This window comes from Mesoplodon densirostris, chromosome 19 (assembly GCF_025265405.1).
Source record: "Mesoplodon densirostris isolate mMesDen1 chromosome 19, mMesDen1 primary haplotype, whole genome shotgun sequence".
NCBI lineage: Eukaryota > Metazoa > Chordata > Mammalia > Artiodactyla > Ziphiidae > Mesoplodon > Mesoplodon densirostris.
Genome location: NC_082679.1, coordinates 50,491,835 through 50,509,417, shown reverse-complemented (window position 1 = coordinate 50,509,417; position 17,583 = coordinate 50,491,835). Strand labels below are relative to the sequence as shown.

Here is a 17,583-nt window from a genome sequence, read left to right as displayed (position 1 = left end):
AGACATGATAAATGGGACGGACCCGAGAAAGGTTTACACGGATATCTGCATACAAATACGTGCAAAAAAGTCAAGTGTGGGTTCAGCAACTTGCTTCTGGGGAAGAAGTAATTGAAGAGTGGAACTAGATAGGGCGTGACTCCAACGTCTAATCAAGCCAGTGCTCCAGACACAAGAGTTTATTCAGAGTGGGTGGTTCAGAGGGAAAGTGTCCTCTCTGCTTGCCAGAAACATGCCCTCTGCAGCCCCACTCCACCAAAACAACAAAACACCAGTGAGGAAGAAGAGTCACATGAGACTGAAGCAGCAAACAGTGAACATGGAAGTGCTGGCGGAAGGAGTTCTCTGAAGCACGGAAAGGGATCTGGAAGATTTTGATGAGAAAACAGCAGGGCTAAAAGGGTTTTAACAAGGATAAATAAGCAGGGCTCCTCCAGTATAAACACAAATCTCCAAATGGTCAGATGGGGTCATTCCAAAACCTGGTCAGTATCTTAAGGCTGGCTCTCTCACTTGTTTTGGATGGGAACTCCAGTTTTCAGAATTTTGCTACAAGTGGTAAGAAGAAAAATCCTGAAAATGGTAGTGAGACAATACATACCCACTGCCCTCCCTACCTCACTGAAAAATCATTTGACTCAGCACTGAGGTCACTGGTTTAGAAAGCCTCATTTTCACTCTTTGGTCAAACTGCTTTCTGTCTCATCCAGACTAGTTACCTAGCATGTGTTTCCAGCTTTGAAATCTGTTCTGACGTGGATACCCAAGATGCTGTCATTACAGATGTGTGCTTTAATAAACAGTTGTAAAAAATCGATTTTATTCATTAAAATCGTAAGGCCACACAATAATTTTGGGGAAAAAAATGCAAAATGCAGGAAATATTCCAGGAAGTGGATGCTCTTCCCAGAATGCACATCTTCTGATCTTTAACCCCAGTATCTTGGTAACCTGGTCTACATAAGTTTATAGAACATCTATTATTTAAAAAGTACAAGGACAAGCATATTACACACAGACCACCCCTCCTCCTCCCAGCACACATTCATAACAGTACTTTAATCTGTCTCGAATCGACTTCAAACCCATTTTCTTCTTAATGGGAGTTATTCATTTTCACTTGAAAGGTAATACATGACAGCTGGATATTTAATGTGATGGACTGGCTGCCGATTAACTAGGTGCTGTATGTGACATTCTAGTCTGGTTCCCCCACGGCCCACTTCCCATATCCCAGCCCCCGGCAGACCTGATCCCACGAAACCTCGCGTCGCAGGTTTTAGACCTCGGAGTGTGATGGGCCCCTGCCTGAACACTCCCACAATAGGAGTCTTTAATTAATGTTTCAGGGATGTAAGGTCTTCCCGCCCCCAGAAGGTTCCTTATTCTCCATCATTTTTCATTTTTGCTTACTGGTTGTCTTCTATATGTTAGCTCTTCTATAGCTTTTCAAAGGCATTCTAAAGATGGGGTGGGTGAAGACATTAGATGATACTTCAGATGCTCATTTGTTAGAGCCATCCTCCACCTTCCCCATTTCCACCTCCGATCTGTAGGATTAGGTTAGGTTCAGGGCTTACAGTTAGGAGAGAGCCGCTCTCTGCTCCCCCTTCCCCTAGGGGCAAGCCAAGATACAGATCCTATTCTAAACACCCATCCCTGTCTTTTTGTTAGTCTGCCTGACCTGAAACAACACTTGCTTTTACAGGACCGTGACGCTGCCTTGTCAACGCCCTCAACCTGCCTGCTACCCCCGCTTCAGAATGATTTTCAACCGTGCAGCTGCTCGGCAGTGTGGATGAACGAGCGCGGAGGCTGAGACCGCCCGACTCATCCACTCCCTGAAAAGCAAACCCGGTGTAACCCAGTGCAGCATTAGCGTCCTCACAGGACCGCAGTCCACCCTCGTCCTTCAAGGCTGAACGCATGATGAATGGTGACGAGGTTGCAGAGGTGAGAATTCTCGTTTCAGAAGCCACTATTCTTTCCCCCTGCATGGAGAGGGGGGACTTCTATTACCTTTTTTTTTTTTCATACTCTCAAATTGCTCTGTAATTCTAAAGCTTCCTTTGTGAGCTCAAGCTAAGGAGCTGTTCTAAAGTGTTTTAAAAAACAAAATCAGCACTTGCTCACTCATTCCTCTTTCTCTGGAGTAACACAACAGCTCTGCTATGATAAGAAATACTGCATCCACTGGTGTAAAAACTTCTGGGGCTCATCTCCCTTCTATCTGGGGCAATCTGCATTTTTATTAGATCAGATCTGTCTAGAAGTGGACATTAGTCACCTGCAGCTCGCTAGGCTTCTTCTCTAAAGATAAGGCCGTGCCTTTCCTATATCGGAGTCTGTTAACACCCAGTTACAATCTCATTGTGCTTCCCTGGGTGATATGAGGACTGCTCCCAAGAGTTAGGTTAACGAGGTTGACAGGCCCCTCCTAGCTTGACCCCAGACATTAAAACATCAATCCCTATGAAAACATGGTACCACAGATTTTATAAAATTTCTATAGATGGGTAAACAGTTGCGCAAGTTCTCCATCAGCAGGCTGGAAGAGGGTTTACTACTGACAATGACAGTCTAAGGTTTTCTCAAGCTTCCTCTCTGAACAACTTCAAAAGGGCCAGAGTCCCCAAATCAATTTCTACTTCAGTTCTGTCACCAGCATACATTGTAGGCATAAGTAAATGAGGTTGTACGAATACCAAGAGGGAAAGTACTGTGGGTTTCTTTTTTGAAGACGTTTCGAAACTCTGACTTAAATTCCAAGAGCGATGTCACAGTCTAGAAAACATTATTACTTTTTAAAATTAATTACTGATCACTTTAAGGCCATTACGACATCACATTACTGCAACACAAATAGATGCGCTCCAGAGACAAGCCATAGTATAAACAGTGCCTGGAACCACTGGATTATACTGGTAACAACTTCAAGGGTAACTACCTGTAGTGGCTTTTACAATAATGACAAAATGAATTGGAAACAATCTAGATATTTTACAACAGGGCACCGTTAAGTAAACAATGGTACAGCCACTCTATTGAGTATTAGATGACATTACATATGACAGCTATGAAGCAATATGGAAAAATCCTTGAGAATGTTAATCAGAAAAAAGAATAAGATAACGTATGCATTATAGCATGATACAGCTTTGTAAAAAATAGGTATTAGAAAAAAAGACTGGAAGAAAATGACTACTGTATTTAGGTGATGGCATCATGGACCATCTCCCCATTTTCTAAGTTTGTCATGTAGTTATATTATTTTTAATATTATAATTAAAGAGTTTAGCATTTAAATTCAACTGTCCATGAAAAGGTTGCTATTTGGATCCATACTGTGCAAAACATCAGGTGGTTTTTTTACTTTGCTGGTTAAAGCAATTTTTCCTCATTTTGGCAGCTATGCCATATGAAAATATGTGTTAAATCTCAATGAATCTTCCACAGGCAACATGCTGGGCTCCTGGCACTTCAAAGGGTTTTAAAACGTGGCAAGGAATCATGCGAGTGCCATCGATTACATACTCTATAAAGCGAGGCAAGAGGGATGCTGGGACAATATCGGGGAAATGCAGGGTCAAACCCCAAGCACAGCCTGACAGGATGTTAGCTGCAGATTCCTCGCCACGCATACTTTCTAAGGAGTGGACAAACACTTGCTCAACTTGTTAGAAGTTAAGGTTGCCCCACTGAACTCGCTGGTGAGGCAGGAAAAGGACCAGCATGTCCTGGTTATGGAGTACAGAAAATTCAAAGTCAACTTTCTGGGCCAGAAGCCATCGTTCCACCTTAAACTGTGATGGGCTGGTCACTGTATCTGACGAAGGCAAGTACTGAGAAGCAGACCTGATTCATGACTCTCCATTCCATTCTCTTAGGTTCCTCTACATTCCAAGCAAAAGAAATTTCATTTCAAAGGAAAAGACACAGTAGTCAGTGCATGGCTTCCTCAGGAAAAACAAAAATCATTTCTGTGACGTCAACTTCCAGATATCCTTTGTTTTTAACATATTTGCTTGGGGGTATTTAACCTCTAAAAATAATTCCTTAAAAACTTACCCCTCTTGTCATATTAATTAGAGGGAGTAGGGAAGAGAAGAGAGCCAATATGAATTCATGCAAGTCTTGTTTACAATTTTCAAGAAGTGGTTTTATTATGTTATAAGCATATAGAATAATTAAAACAAGCCTAGTAAGGTTTCAGGTAAGAGGTGACTAACTATAAAGAACAGGTTAAGGGGACTTCCCTGGTGGCGCAGTGGTTAAGAATCTGCCTGCCAGTGCAGGGGACACAGGTTCAATCCCTGGTCCAGGAAGATCCCACATGCCACAGAGCAACTAAGCCCGTGTGCCACAACGACTGAGCCTGTACTCTACAGCCTGCGAGCCACAACTACTAAGCCCGCGTGCTGCAACTACTGAAGCCTGTGCACCTACAGCCCATGCTGCGCAACAGGAGAAGCCACTGCAATGAGAAGCCCGCGCACCACAACGAAAAGTAGCCCCTGCTCGCCGCAATTAGAGAAAGCCCGTGTGCAGCAACAAAGACCCAACACAGCCAAAAATAAATAAATAAAAAGTAAATTAAAAAAAAAGAAGAATAGGTAAGAACAGTATAATTTAGGGGGCTTATCAAGTGGTCAAGTATGGTAGAAACACAGTCTCTTTAACTTCACCTGATAAAACCACTTTTCCTAGAACAAATTCTCACCCAATCCCAATCCTCACTAATAAACTAAAATCTGAGTCACTGAAATTTTGGTGACAGAAAACTTGAGAGCTGTACTTGCAATACCATGTACTGCCAGCAGACTTAATGCCAACACGTGCCTTATTTCTCACCTACTGATGTGGTCGTACAGCTCTGAAGCGAGGGAAGGCAGGGAGTTGCTGCCTCCTGAAAAAGAAACCTGAAGAAAAATTGGAAATGAAGTAGAAATGGAACCTTAAGGTACACAGTTTTTGGCTTTCCCTAATCATTTGCCAAGACATCAACTTGCCCTCCATGACAAGCGAAAGTACTGGAAGTTTCAGTTCCATGAGCAAAACTGACCTTCTCATCACTCAACACACCATTGGTGCTGTTGGCACGGTGGACATTCTCTGCCACAGGCCCGCCTTTGGCCAGAGTCCTCCCTTGGGGAGATCCTGGGCATGCGCTGAGCTGTCCATGTTACTGGGAAGTTTCTTCTGCATTTCTTCTCTTCATGGCACAGTGGCACTCGAAAGTGGTGTTCACCAAGATGCTGACCCCCTTCCTTCTGGGGACCCCAAGGTGAGCCCACTGAAGGCCTGGGAGGCTGCCTGACATGTCATCCTTGTGGAGCGGCCAAAGGCAGCCTCCAGCCCCACTTCTTAACCATCAGACTCTGAGCTAAAGTACCACTGACAGCCCCTCCATCTAAACTTCCATCTCCCAAACCAGCAACATAATGGAGGAGCCAATTAAATGATTATTAATTCATGCTACTTTCCGTAAGCCAGAGGTTCTCATCGCCTTGTGTTCCGTAAACCAGCTTGCCACCTGCCCCAGAAATTTACAGCAATCTTTTATCTCCATTGACTAAGGAGAAAAAAAAAAAAAAAAACGTTCACACAGCTCCATACTCAGTGCTTGAGTTGGGATAATGACCCCAGCACAATAGTCACAGAAGCTTCACCATATCGGAAAGTGGTCATTCAGCTCATAATGAAAATGAAATGAAAGGGGCAGTGAGCCTTCTCCATAGCCCCTTCACCTCAGCTTCTCAGAGGCCCGACACTCCCCTCTAGAAAGCAGAAATGCACAGTTTCCAGAGGGTCAATCTGTGCTCTGGACTTGTGATCCTCATATGTCACTGAATGTGGAGCTGCTCTTGGCATCTGCTTGCAATTCCCTCCCCAGAGGAGAGGCTAAGATTTCGTTCTCGCATCTCCTGCAGAGCTACTGCACTTTAGAAGTGGCCAGAGAGCTGGCTAAATTCTCCCCCTCCCTGATACAGAGAGCAACAGTTCCTTTAAAGGGTCTGCTCGGCTGCCAACTCAGTCGCTAAACAGGCGCAGCTCTGCCTCTCACCAAGCACTTAAAGATGATTCAAAGAGGAAGCGGGGAGTCTGTGCGCGGCGAAGGCGCACCCAGCGGGGTCTCTACACCCTTCCACACCCAGAGTCCAGCCCCGTAAGGGTAAGAACCTTCTATTCAAAACACAGTCCTGGTTTCGGTTCAGTGCAGGCTACACTGCTCCTGCATGTCTCTTGAAAGCATTATAGAGACGTACTCAAAAAGGAGAAGAACATGCCTAGGTAGGTAGAGCGAAACACACAGGCCTCATCCACTTACCAGACATGTCTTCCTGTTTCCATGAAGGATTTCAAAGAAAACTTGAGTTATACTACAGATGGGTATTACTGATACTCGAGGAATGGCTCATTATTTTTCTCCTCCAACTCAAAGATGAACCAGATAGGTCAGCACTTTGAAAATCCAGAAGCTCTTCAGTGTTGTTTCTGTTGTTATTAGTTTGTTTTTTATTTGGAAATATAGATTCACAGAAAGTTGCAAGATTAGTACAGAGAGGCCTGTTTCCCCTTCACCCAGGTGTTTCTTTTTAACCAGGGTTTAAATAAAGATTACTGGGTTTCTCAGATGGAGAAATATACTATGTTCTTGGATTGGAAGGATCAACATTGTGAAAATGACTATACTACCCAAAGCAATCTACAGATTCAATGCAATCCCTATCAAACTACCAATGGCATTTTTCACAGAACTAGAACAAAAGAATTTCACAATTTGTATGGAAACACAAAAGACCCCGAATAGCCAAAGCAATCTTGAGAAAGAAAAACGGAGCTGGAGGAATCAGGTTCCTGGACTTCAGACTATACTACAAAGCTACAGTCATCAAGACAGTATGGAACTCGCACAAAAACAGAAATACAGATCAATGGAACAGGATAGAAAGCCCAGAGGTAAACCCACGCACATATGGTCACCTCATTTTTGATAAATGAGGCAAGAATATACAATGGAGAAAAGCAAGCCTCTTCAATAAGTGATGCTGGGAAAACTGGACAGCTACAGGTAAAAGAATGAAATTAGAACACTCCCTAACACCATACACACAAAAAAACTCAAAATGGATTAAAGACCTAAATGTAAGGCCAAGACACTACAAAACTCTTAGAGGAAAACATAGGCAGAACACTCTATGACATAAAACACAGCAAGATCTTTTTTGACCCACCTCCTGGAGAAATGGAAATAAAAACAAAAATAAACAAATGGGATCAAATGAAACTTAAAAGCTTTTGCACAGCAAAGGAAAATATAAATAAGACAAAAAAACAACCTCAGAACGGGAGAAAATATTTGCAAAAGAAGCAACAGACAAAGGATTAATCTCCAAAATATACAAGAAGCTCATGCAGCTCAATATCAAAAAAACAAACAACCCAATCCAAACATGGGCAGAAGACCTAAATAGACATTTCTCCAAAGAAGATACACAGATTGCCAACAGACACATGAAAGATGCTCAACATCACTAATTATTAGAGAAATGCAAATCAAACCTACAATGAGGTATCACCTCACACCAGTCAGAATGGCCATCATCAAAAAATCTAGAAACAATAAATGCTGGAGAGGGTGTGGAGAAAAGGGAACCCTTTGCACTGTTGGTGGGAATGTAAATTGATACAGCCACTACAGAGAACAGTATGGAGGCGCCTTAAAAAACTAAAAATAGAACTATCATACGACCCAGCAATCCCACTACTGAGCATATACCCTGAGAAAACCATAATTCAAAAAGAGTCATGTACTACAATGTTCACTGCAGCTCTATTTACAATAGCCAGGACATGGAAGCAACCTAAGTGCCCATCAACAGATGAATGGATAAAGAAGATGTGGAACATATATACAATGGAATATTACTCAGCCATGAAAAGAAACGAACTGAGTTATTTGTAGTCAGGTGGATGGACCCAGAGTCTGTCATACAGAGTGAAGTAAGTCACGAACAGAAAAACAAATACTGTATGCTAACACATATATATGGAATCTAAAAAAAGAAAAATGGTTATGAAGAACCTAGGGGCAGGACAGGAATAGAGATGGAGATGTAGAGAATGGACGTGAGGACACGGGGAGGGGGAAGGGTAAGCTGGGACCGAAGTGAAAGAGCAGCATGGACATATATACACTATCAAATTTAAAATAGATAGCTAGTGGGAAGCAGCCACATAGCACAGGGAGATCAGTTTGGTGCTTTGTGACCACCTAGAGGGGTGGTATAGGGAGGGTGGGAGGGAGATGCAAGAGGGAAGAGATATGAGGATATATGTATATGTATAGCTGATTCACTTTGTTATAAAGCAGAAACTAACACACCATTGTAAAGTAATTATACTCCAATAAAGATGTTAAAAAAAAAAATCCACCTTCCAATGCGGCAGATGCAGGTTCGATCCCTGGTCAGGGAACTAAGATCCCACATGCCACAGGAAAACTAAGCCTGTGCACTGCAACTAGAGAGAAGCCATTGCACCACAACTAGAGAGGAGCTTGCACACCACAACAAAAGATCCCGCGTGCTGCAACTAAGACCCGATGTAACCAAAAATAAATAAATAGAATAAAATAAAACAGGGAGTTTCATAAAAAGCAGAAGGACAAGGACCTCTAGATAAGTGGAAAAATCTGGCAACAGGATCTTCAATCCTGTGCAGTAGCTGTGGGCTGGAGCGGATGTCCCGTGCCCTCTGGCTTACCCCACCCTCCCCTGATACTGGGCATTCCTTCATTCCGTCTACCAGCCTCTATGTGTGACACTTAATTTGGGAGATGGGACTCAAGGAGGAGACAGGAGTGAAAAGAAGAATCTTAGAAAGGGTAGACGGACTGAAGAGGAGGCTGAGGAAAAGGGAGTAGGGAGAAGGAGAGGCATCCACAGGGGCCCAGAGGCTGGAAGCTGATCGCAGGAAGGCTGCCCCAGGAGGAGGCAGGGGCTGTCATCCCAAGAAGAGTCAGTAGCTGAACCTGGGAAAGGAAATCCTTGTTTCATTGCCTGAGTTCACTGTCTGCTCCCTGACACAGAGCCCCTAAATCCCTTGAAATTTCCTGGGTGACAGGAGTATCTTTTGTTCCAATGAGGTGACTCTGAGTGGTCATCAGAAAGACCAAGTTAGAAGCTTGGGATGTTCAATCTCACCTCCCACCCTTCAGGAAGGGGATGGGGTTGGAGACTGAGTTAATGATCCATCATCGCTACGTGATGAAGCCTCCATAAAAATCCCGAATTTTTTTTAAATTCCAGGTTGGCACACCCCAACTCCGTGGGCACAGAAACTCCTGCACTCAGGATCCTTCCAGACCTTGCCCTATGTAGCTCTTCATCTGACTGTTCATCTGTATCTTTTATCATACCCTTCATTAAATCATAAGCTGGTAAAAAAAACAGAACAAAAAAAGATTGCTGGGTTTCTGATCACTCTTCATCATGACCACATGTCTCCTCCGCTCCCACTCCTGCGATCCGGGATTCCATCAGCCAAGACCAGGACTCGTGCCTCTTCTACACACTTCTGTCTGTTAGGAAAGCTCAGTTCCTTCCTCACGCGGCGAGGGCTCATGGCCTTGCCATCCGGTTAAAGGAGACATAAGTCTCAAACTTCACGCAGGTCACAGAGGTCAGAGCCCCAACATTCTCAAACTCAACTGTGAGTCAGAAATCCCCTGGAAGGCTTGCTAACACACAGAAGGCAGGCCCCACCCCCCTAGGATAGGTCTGATTCAGAGAATCTGCATTTCCAGTGAGTTCCCAGGTGATGCTGGTGGTCTGACCACACTTTGAGAACTGCTGTCAGAGCCAAAGCTTTCTGTAATTGGTAGGAACCATACCACCTTGTGGCTGGACTAGAATTAAATAAGAGGGCCTGCAGGCGTGGGCGGATCTGGTCGTCCACTTTCAAATGACTCTTGCTGAAAATGCTATTCTCATCATCTACACTCGGGGACAAAAGCCAGGCCTGGTCTCAAAGCCCGGTGTTTTCCCCCTCAGGCCAAAGGTGAAAGATTAAATATGGCTGTCCCTCAGGGAACCTTCCTGTTCTAAACCAACACAGACACATTTTCAAAGCCAGAAATTCAGAAGGAATAACCTCTACGTGTTCTGTTAGCAGCGTAATCCAGAATAATGACAGACTGCCTTGCTTATGAAAGTCTCGGTCTTTCCACGTGTCCTGGAGAACCTCTGTGAAAAGGACAAACACCTCTGGGCTCTTTCCACTTTGCAGGAAGAGGAAGCCTCTTTTTGGTGCTGGCTTCCCAGGTCTTGGCACCTGCAGGCCACACCAGCCCGAGGCGCCCTTTGCTTCGGCCCTGGGAAGAATGCAGAGACCCACACTGGCCCCTGTGTCCGCGAGTCAGCACTCTGGGAATGGGGGGTCAGGCCATGCTTTCCCAGCGAGCGGCTGAGGTGTGATGGCGGGCCCACGCTGAGTGCTGGCTGCTGCTGCTTGTCTGCATCTTTGGGAAAAAACGTAGTGCTAAGTCCCACATCAGAGGCATCAATCTGTTGTACTAATTCCTTGTTGAAATATTCATAAGGCTGCTTAACTACACTGATTTGCGCTCCCAAAAGGCCATCCCGCAATTCAGTTTCAAGATACCTTACTCCCTCTGTGTCAGGTTTTTGAATGAACCACCAGTCAAAACAGAGCCACCAGCCACCACTTCGTTTAGACCAACATCAGCTGTTGGAGTATTCATAACTTCTGAATGTTGGGCTGCTACCCTGAGCCCAGCTTGTGCCAGAAGCCAGGGACCAAAGGGGCCAAGACCCACTTCTTCACTTTGAGGTATCAAATCAGCCTGCCTGCCTGTGGCCTCTTGTCAGCTTCCCCAGAGGGTCCTGTCTTCCCCTGCAGAGCCCCTGAGCTGTGCACAGATGCCATCTGCAGCTGTGGTCACAGTGCCCGGTGAGGATGGGGCACGGTCGGCGGCTACCTCGGGGTCTGCATTATCACTCTGCCCTCTGGCTTCATTACAGCACTGTGACAACCATGGACTTGGAAAAAGCTAGAACAGGGAGAACCTTAGAGACACTTGAATTAACAGAAAAAAGTCCAGAGGTGCAAGATGTAGGTCAAAACAAGAGGTGATGTGGGTCGTGCTGGGACCAGGTCGCAGTTAATTAACAGAAGCTCATCCATCAAATCAAATATTAATTAGGTTAGTCAGAGCCTCCGAGCCCCAACACAGCACAGACTCCCAGAGACTAGACTAGAAGGATACTCTTCCAGTTTTTCCTCCATTCCAAACCTATCTTCATAAGATACTTAACTAAATTTTAAGAGTCAAATGGAACTTGTGACAATAAAAACATACAATCTGGGTCCAGCACGGTGACAGACACAAAGAGCCCTGCCCTTCACCTCTCCGCACCCTTACACATCAGCTCTTCCCCAGGACCCGCCGAGGATTTCTCTTCGCTCACTCAGGTTAGCAGGAGCGTGAGAATCTGCAATGGGCGAGAAAAACGTCACTCAGGTCCCAGAAGGGCTGGAAAATGGGAACGACTCTCCACGTTCCCCTGAAGGTTTCAAGTACCGAGCAGAATGGAAACGTCTCCTCTTGGAGTTTGGGAAGCACAGAGGGGGAGCCCCACACCGAGTAACGTCTAAGTCAGCATTTCTCTCACCACCACGCTCCAAAGGCTGTGTTTGCTCACAGCCTGCAAAGGCCCAGGACGCCTGATGTGTGTGAAGGGGTGGGGGAGGCAGTTCGGGGGCACCACTCCTCCGCAACTCCTGTGTTTCCCTGGCCAAGTTCTCTTTACACAGAGGCATCGCACCCCCTCCCCCGCTAAGGAACACAGCACATGGCTTGTAGGGCTGCCACAACCTGGCTCAAGTGCCAGCTGTGTGACCTTGAGCATTTCAGTTGACTACACTGGACTTTCAGCTTCCATGTCTGTCAGCGGGAAGACCGCGTCTACTCACAGGGCTTCTGGGAGGCGAGCAAGAGAGATTAGCACACGAAGCCCACCAGAGTCAAGCACACAGCGAGGGCTCAAACATTTGTTGCCATGGTTTCATTTTTAGAAGTATCTCTGGGAAATAATACAGGTGCACGTGCGGCCACATAACCACAGAGTGAGGGGAGAGGCCTGGTTTCAAGGACACACAAAGACACCCTAAATGTGCCTTTTCTGTAAAACAATGTGGAAGAATTCTACTCACCCCATGGGTTTAATATCTAAAAAGCAGAAAGTTGAATAACTTGCACTTTAAAGTGTTTATGGTTATGCTATTTTACCAACTGATTGCTAATGAAACATCCAAACAGTATTAAGCACTTGCTAGATGCTAGCGATTACAAAAATGCATGAATGTGGGGTTGGGGAGAGATGCATAGGCGGAGCACAGAAGATTTTTAGGGCAATAAAAATACTCTGTATATGGGGCTTCCCTGGTGGTGCAGTGGTTGAGGGTCCGCCTGCCGATGCAGGGGACATGGGTTCGTGCCCCGCTCCGGGAAGATCCCACATGCCACGGAGCAGCTGGGCTCATGAGCCATGGCCGCTGAGCCTGAGCGTCCAGAGCCTGTGCTCCGCAACGGGAGAGGCCACAACAGTGAGAGGCCTGCATACCGCAAAAAATAAAAATAAAATAAAAATTTAAAAAAAAATACTCTGTATGATATTATAGTGATGGTTCTATGTCATTATACATTTGTCCAAACCCACAGAATGTACATCAAGAGTGAATCGTAAGGTAAACTTTGGACTTTGGATGATTAGGATGGATCAATGTAGGTTCATCATTGGTTAAAAAAAAAAAAAGTACCGTCCTGGTAGGTGATGTTGATAATGGGGGAAGCTATGCATGTTGGGGGGTGGGGAGCAGGGCAGAGGGTATGCGGGAAATCCCTGTACCTCCCTCTCAAGTTCGTTGTAAACCTAAAACAGCTCTAAAAAACCAGTCTTTTAAAAAAACAAAAACAAAAATGAATGAATGCCACATGGCCCTGACCATAAAGAGGTGACAATTCTGTTTGACAACTAGAGAAACAGGATTTTCAAGTCTTCTCCAATCTTCGTATAGTAAGAGAAAGCTACTAGATCATGTGTTCTTCAGCTTTATAATCGGGGGATATATCCCTGACCCAGAAGGCAAATTGCAGTTTGATCACAAATCTGACACCTAGGAGTTCCCCATCGATGAGTTTTAGTTCTCTAGCTGCTAAATAAAGATAATGTTGGACCCAGGAAGAATGCGAGAGCCTAACAAAAGTGCTCTGATATCCCCTGAGAAAGGCACCATAGTATTTTTTTTTTTAGAATCATGATCATGATTCTGATAACAGAGGTGCTTCCCCCAACAGCACAAAAGCTAAAACTGAAACAAAGCAAGAAGACTAACGTGGCCGTGTAGCAAGAATAATATGCAAATCTATAAGTTATTTTCTACAGCGATGAAAAATAATTTGCTCCTTAATCTACATTTTCACCGCTCTCTATCTATACCTTGACGATAATTCTCATTACACTGTTACCATAGTTATATGATTGCATATAACGTCCTTTCTAGAAAGTGAGTTCCAATTACTTTTTTTTGTATATCCCATATCTGCATTAGATATCTGCACAAAAAATATTTGCTCAACTGATGTGGTGCCTATGTCTCTTATGACTTAAATATAAATTCTCAAAGCCAAGACAGTTGAATTACTGGAATTCGGGCAAGTCCAGATATACGCCATACCCTGTATCTATTTTTGCTTCTCAACATAAAAATAGTTCAGATCGTTTGTTTTCAATTGTGAGACAGAATTCTGCCTGCAGTGACTTAAGCAGCCAAGTTATACTGAAAGTGGCCTGGAAAAAAAGAGCGTGGGGAGTGGAGGTGGGGGAAGGGAACAAGTGGACTCTGGAAAAGCCGACTTAGCCACACATTTCCCATCTGTGTGTGAAAACATAAAACCAAAAATGCATTCTCTTGGCAAGAACAGGAACCACAAAGGGGCCATGCAGGCCAGGCTCCCAGCATTCCCTCACACGTACCCTACTGCAAAGACCAATCTACCTTTGGGGGAGGTGGAGAGATGGAACCAAGTCCGAAAGGACACAGAATTAGGCCAAAATGATTTTCGTAGAGGCAGTGAATGGCCTGGTTTCCAGCAAACAACGGGGCTGGGACATGGGGAGCCACTCAAAGACACCCTCTTGAGTCTCCAAAGAGTCTCCAAAGATTGATGTCCTCATCACCGGGCTCTGACAACTCAGTGAGATGGGCCCCAGTAACAGTGGACCAGGTGAGAGCTTCAGTGTTCTGATGCCCCAAAGAAAGGCCATGTGGTACTATCTAACCTTCACGGAAGATGGCTAGGGGGCCCATGGGAACTCTATCCAGGCTCCTGATCCACGCTGTCTCCACCAGCCAGAGACCAGGAACATCCTTGCAAGCTATGAGCATTCTGACCTTAGAAATTAATGTTTTCCAAGGTTCTACACTACTGTACAACTGTTCCTCCTCCAATCATATTTTTAAGAAGTTCCAGAACTGCAAGAACCCATTTAGTCCAAACCTGCCACTTGACAGATTGTGAAACTGAGGTCCAGAGACCAAGTTCGCGTGGCTTATCTCAGTGGCAGGACTGGGCCCTGAGCCCTGGGCCTCTGCCTTCGCATAGTGCAGAGTGCTTCCTCTCAGCACATGCCTCGTCTTGTCTTTATGGACTCAGTCTTTTCAAAAAAGTATTGTTTCAGCCCCTTTCCTTTCTCTGCCACAGATTACATTTCAGGCACTCAGTTCCCCATACAATGGCATCCCTATTTATACAAAGCTGTAAACAACAGGGAGAAGAGGGGGAGGGCTGGTAATAGATTTCCACCAGGATGTTCCTGACCTGCTTTTTTTCAACCTCAGTAATTAGAAAGGCAGTGGGTCTGCAGGAATTATTCATACGCAGCAAGAGCCATACACTATACATTTATGTTAAACATGTCAAATCCGATTGAAATCATGCCTGCCAGCACCATATTCCATAAACACTCTTTTCCCTAACAGTTGCCCAGACCTTGCCAGCCCATTAAGACCTCCTTTAATAGCAGTCTTCCACAGATTCAGATCAGGGATGCTCCGCTGCACTAACTGCTGTGTGTTAGGTGAGCATCATGGATTTTAAAAAATTAATAAAATAAAATCCCTTCAAGCTATTCCCCTTGAAAAGCAGTGCTCCAACTACAATTCGAAACCAAAATTTTACAAAAATACAAACATGGACATCAGTTAGGGATTTCTGAAGCATTATGTTGTCATTTTAAGTTGGAGTATTGCCCCATCTTTGTTTGTTTTTTAAAATCCCAATATCCCCCAGGTCATCTTGTCTCAAATTAGCTTAACTAGACCCAGCCTAGTGCTCCGTGGCTATAAACCATGGTGGCTACAGGATTTAAATAACCATCTTGCTATGATTATTTGCCAAGGGTTCAATTTTTTCCCCTAATTATTGGTGATAAAGCATTACATTAATTGTATATCACTTAATTTATAGCAATTAATGATTGATTGGATAATCACTGCATTAATTATTGTTCAGTTGCTGACACTGGGGGCTCTTCAATCTACAACACACACTTTCAAATCCACACTGCTAAAAGAGAACAAGCGATCGCTTTCACATTTTAAAAGAGAAAACCACAAAGCTGGATGGTGGAAGTGGCTGTGCATTAAGGAAGAGGCTTTGAATCAAAGACCCTTTCCGCACCCTCTGGTGGCCCACAGGAGCACTTTACACTTGCTTTGAGTAGATGTGACCCGAGGTGTCTACTAAGGACTTGTCCATGTACCACCACGTCCCATCATGGAACCCAGGCTGCAGCTGGTGGGTGTCACTTGTCTGTGTTCCAAGGCTCCCAGAGGCCAAGGTCATTGGCTAACTGGTGGGCTTCCTGACTCCAAATACAGAGAGTTCTTTCCACTTCACCAACCTGCATTCAGACTGAGCATGACGCTGCCTTATGAGGAGTCACGTTCGTGGCTGACAGTCCCACTCATTTTGAACATACAGGTGGCAGTTGTGTTACTGTTTTCCACTGCACAACTTTAGGAGAGTGCTGTCCTCTACACTCAGAATGGGGGTGAAAATGGGATCAAATGATTAGACTGAAAAAGTCCATTCTTGGAGAGATATATAACGAACTCCTAAGAGCTTGGGCTCTGTCCTAAGAGCATGCGGAAGAGCCAGTACGCAAAGCCAAACCTGCTCGTATGCCTTTTGGCAACTTGCTTGAGCTCTCCCGGGCTCCATTCACTCATCTACAAAATGGCGGGAGGGAGGACAAGGGGGTGGTTCCTTCCAGTATCTATTTCACAGCATTGGGGGATGAGAATCAAATGAAATAATCGTATATAAAGCAGTGCTGCCCAGCTCTTCTTCATATGGCAGCACACACAGAAAACCATAGCTAATTAGTATCAACAGATGAAGTTGCACTTGCCCCTGGCCTGAACAGCCCCCGGCCTCCGCAGGCCAACCCAAGGGCTATGGAGATCAGTATCTGTGACCATTCATGGCACGTCGGCTGAGCAGGACAGGTGTAATCTGGTGCACAGTTACAGCTTCATGTAGCCTGAATAATAGCTGGAAAGTACAATGAGAACTGCAGACACATTCTTCCAAAGTTGGTTTTGCTCCTGCTGAGTATCTCTAGCTGCACTGGCCAATATGGTAGCTGCTAGCCACGGGCTACTTAAATTTAAATTCATTGAAATTAAGTAAAATTTAAAATTGAGCTCCTCAGTTATGCTAGCTACATGTCAAGTACTGAAGAGCCCTGTGTGGCTAGTGGCTGCTGTACTGTACAGTGTAGATGCAGAACATTTTTATCGACACAGCACTGACCTATAGTAATACTGTTTGATGACCATGGGTGTTCCTGAAATACCCAGTAGAGTTGTACGCTCCCTGAAGGCAAGGCCTGTAATCTCAAGGAACTTGTGATCAGTGGAGCTCTGCCCACTGCCCCACATGTGGCAGGGACCCAACCACTGACCATGGCATTGATGCTCTCATGCATCAAATCACTATCCTGCTTGTCTTGCTGCCACTCAAGGTAAAAGACCTGACTCCTAAATAAAAGAAGCCCAAAGAGGGTCCATTACCAACAGACATAACAAAGGAAATCAGGATAACTAGGGCACCTACCAGGCACAGGTGGGGGACCACGGACACCTAAGGGGACAGGAAGAATCCCCAGTGACAAGCTTGCAGGATCTTGGTTCCCAGGCTGGAGGTCAGGCCCGAGCTCCTGTGGTGGGAGATCCAAGTCTAAACGTCTGGACTAACAGAGAACCTCAGACCCCAGGGAATATTAATCAGAGTGAGGGCTCCCAGAGGTCCTCATCTCAGCACCAAGACCCAGCTCTACCTAACTGCCTACAAACTCCAGTGCTGGATGCCTGAGGCCAAAGAACCACTAAACAGGAATACAGCCCCACCCATCAATCAATCAATCAATCAATAAAATGACAAAAAAATACGTACAAAGGAGCAAGATAAAAACCTACAAGACCCAATAAATG

The 17,583-nt window shown here is 44.9% G+C and overlaps 1 protein-coding gene and 1 long non-coding RNA gene across 8 annotated transcripts in view; one reads left to right on the top strand and one right to left on the bottom strand.

Annotated features, from left to right (window-relative positions):
• Nucleotides 1-9,415, top strand: part of LOC132480737 (uncharacterized) — a 199,284-nt gene extending 189,869 nt beyond the window's left edge. Inside the window, exons 12-13 of the long non-coding RNA XR_009530681.1 lie at nt 1,709-1,953; nt 9,312-9,415. This is a non-coding gene — a long non-coding RNA (uncharacterized LOC132480737). The remainder of the gene's footprint in view (nt 1-1,708; nt 1,954-9,311) is intronic.
• The window catches only part of ZFHX3 (zinc finger homeobox 3), a 255,057-nt gene that overhangs the window by 23,520 nt on the left and 213,954 nt on the right, over nt 1-17,583 (bottom strand). The window lies entirely within an intron of this gene.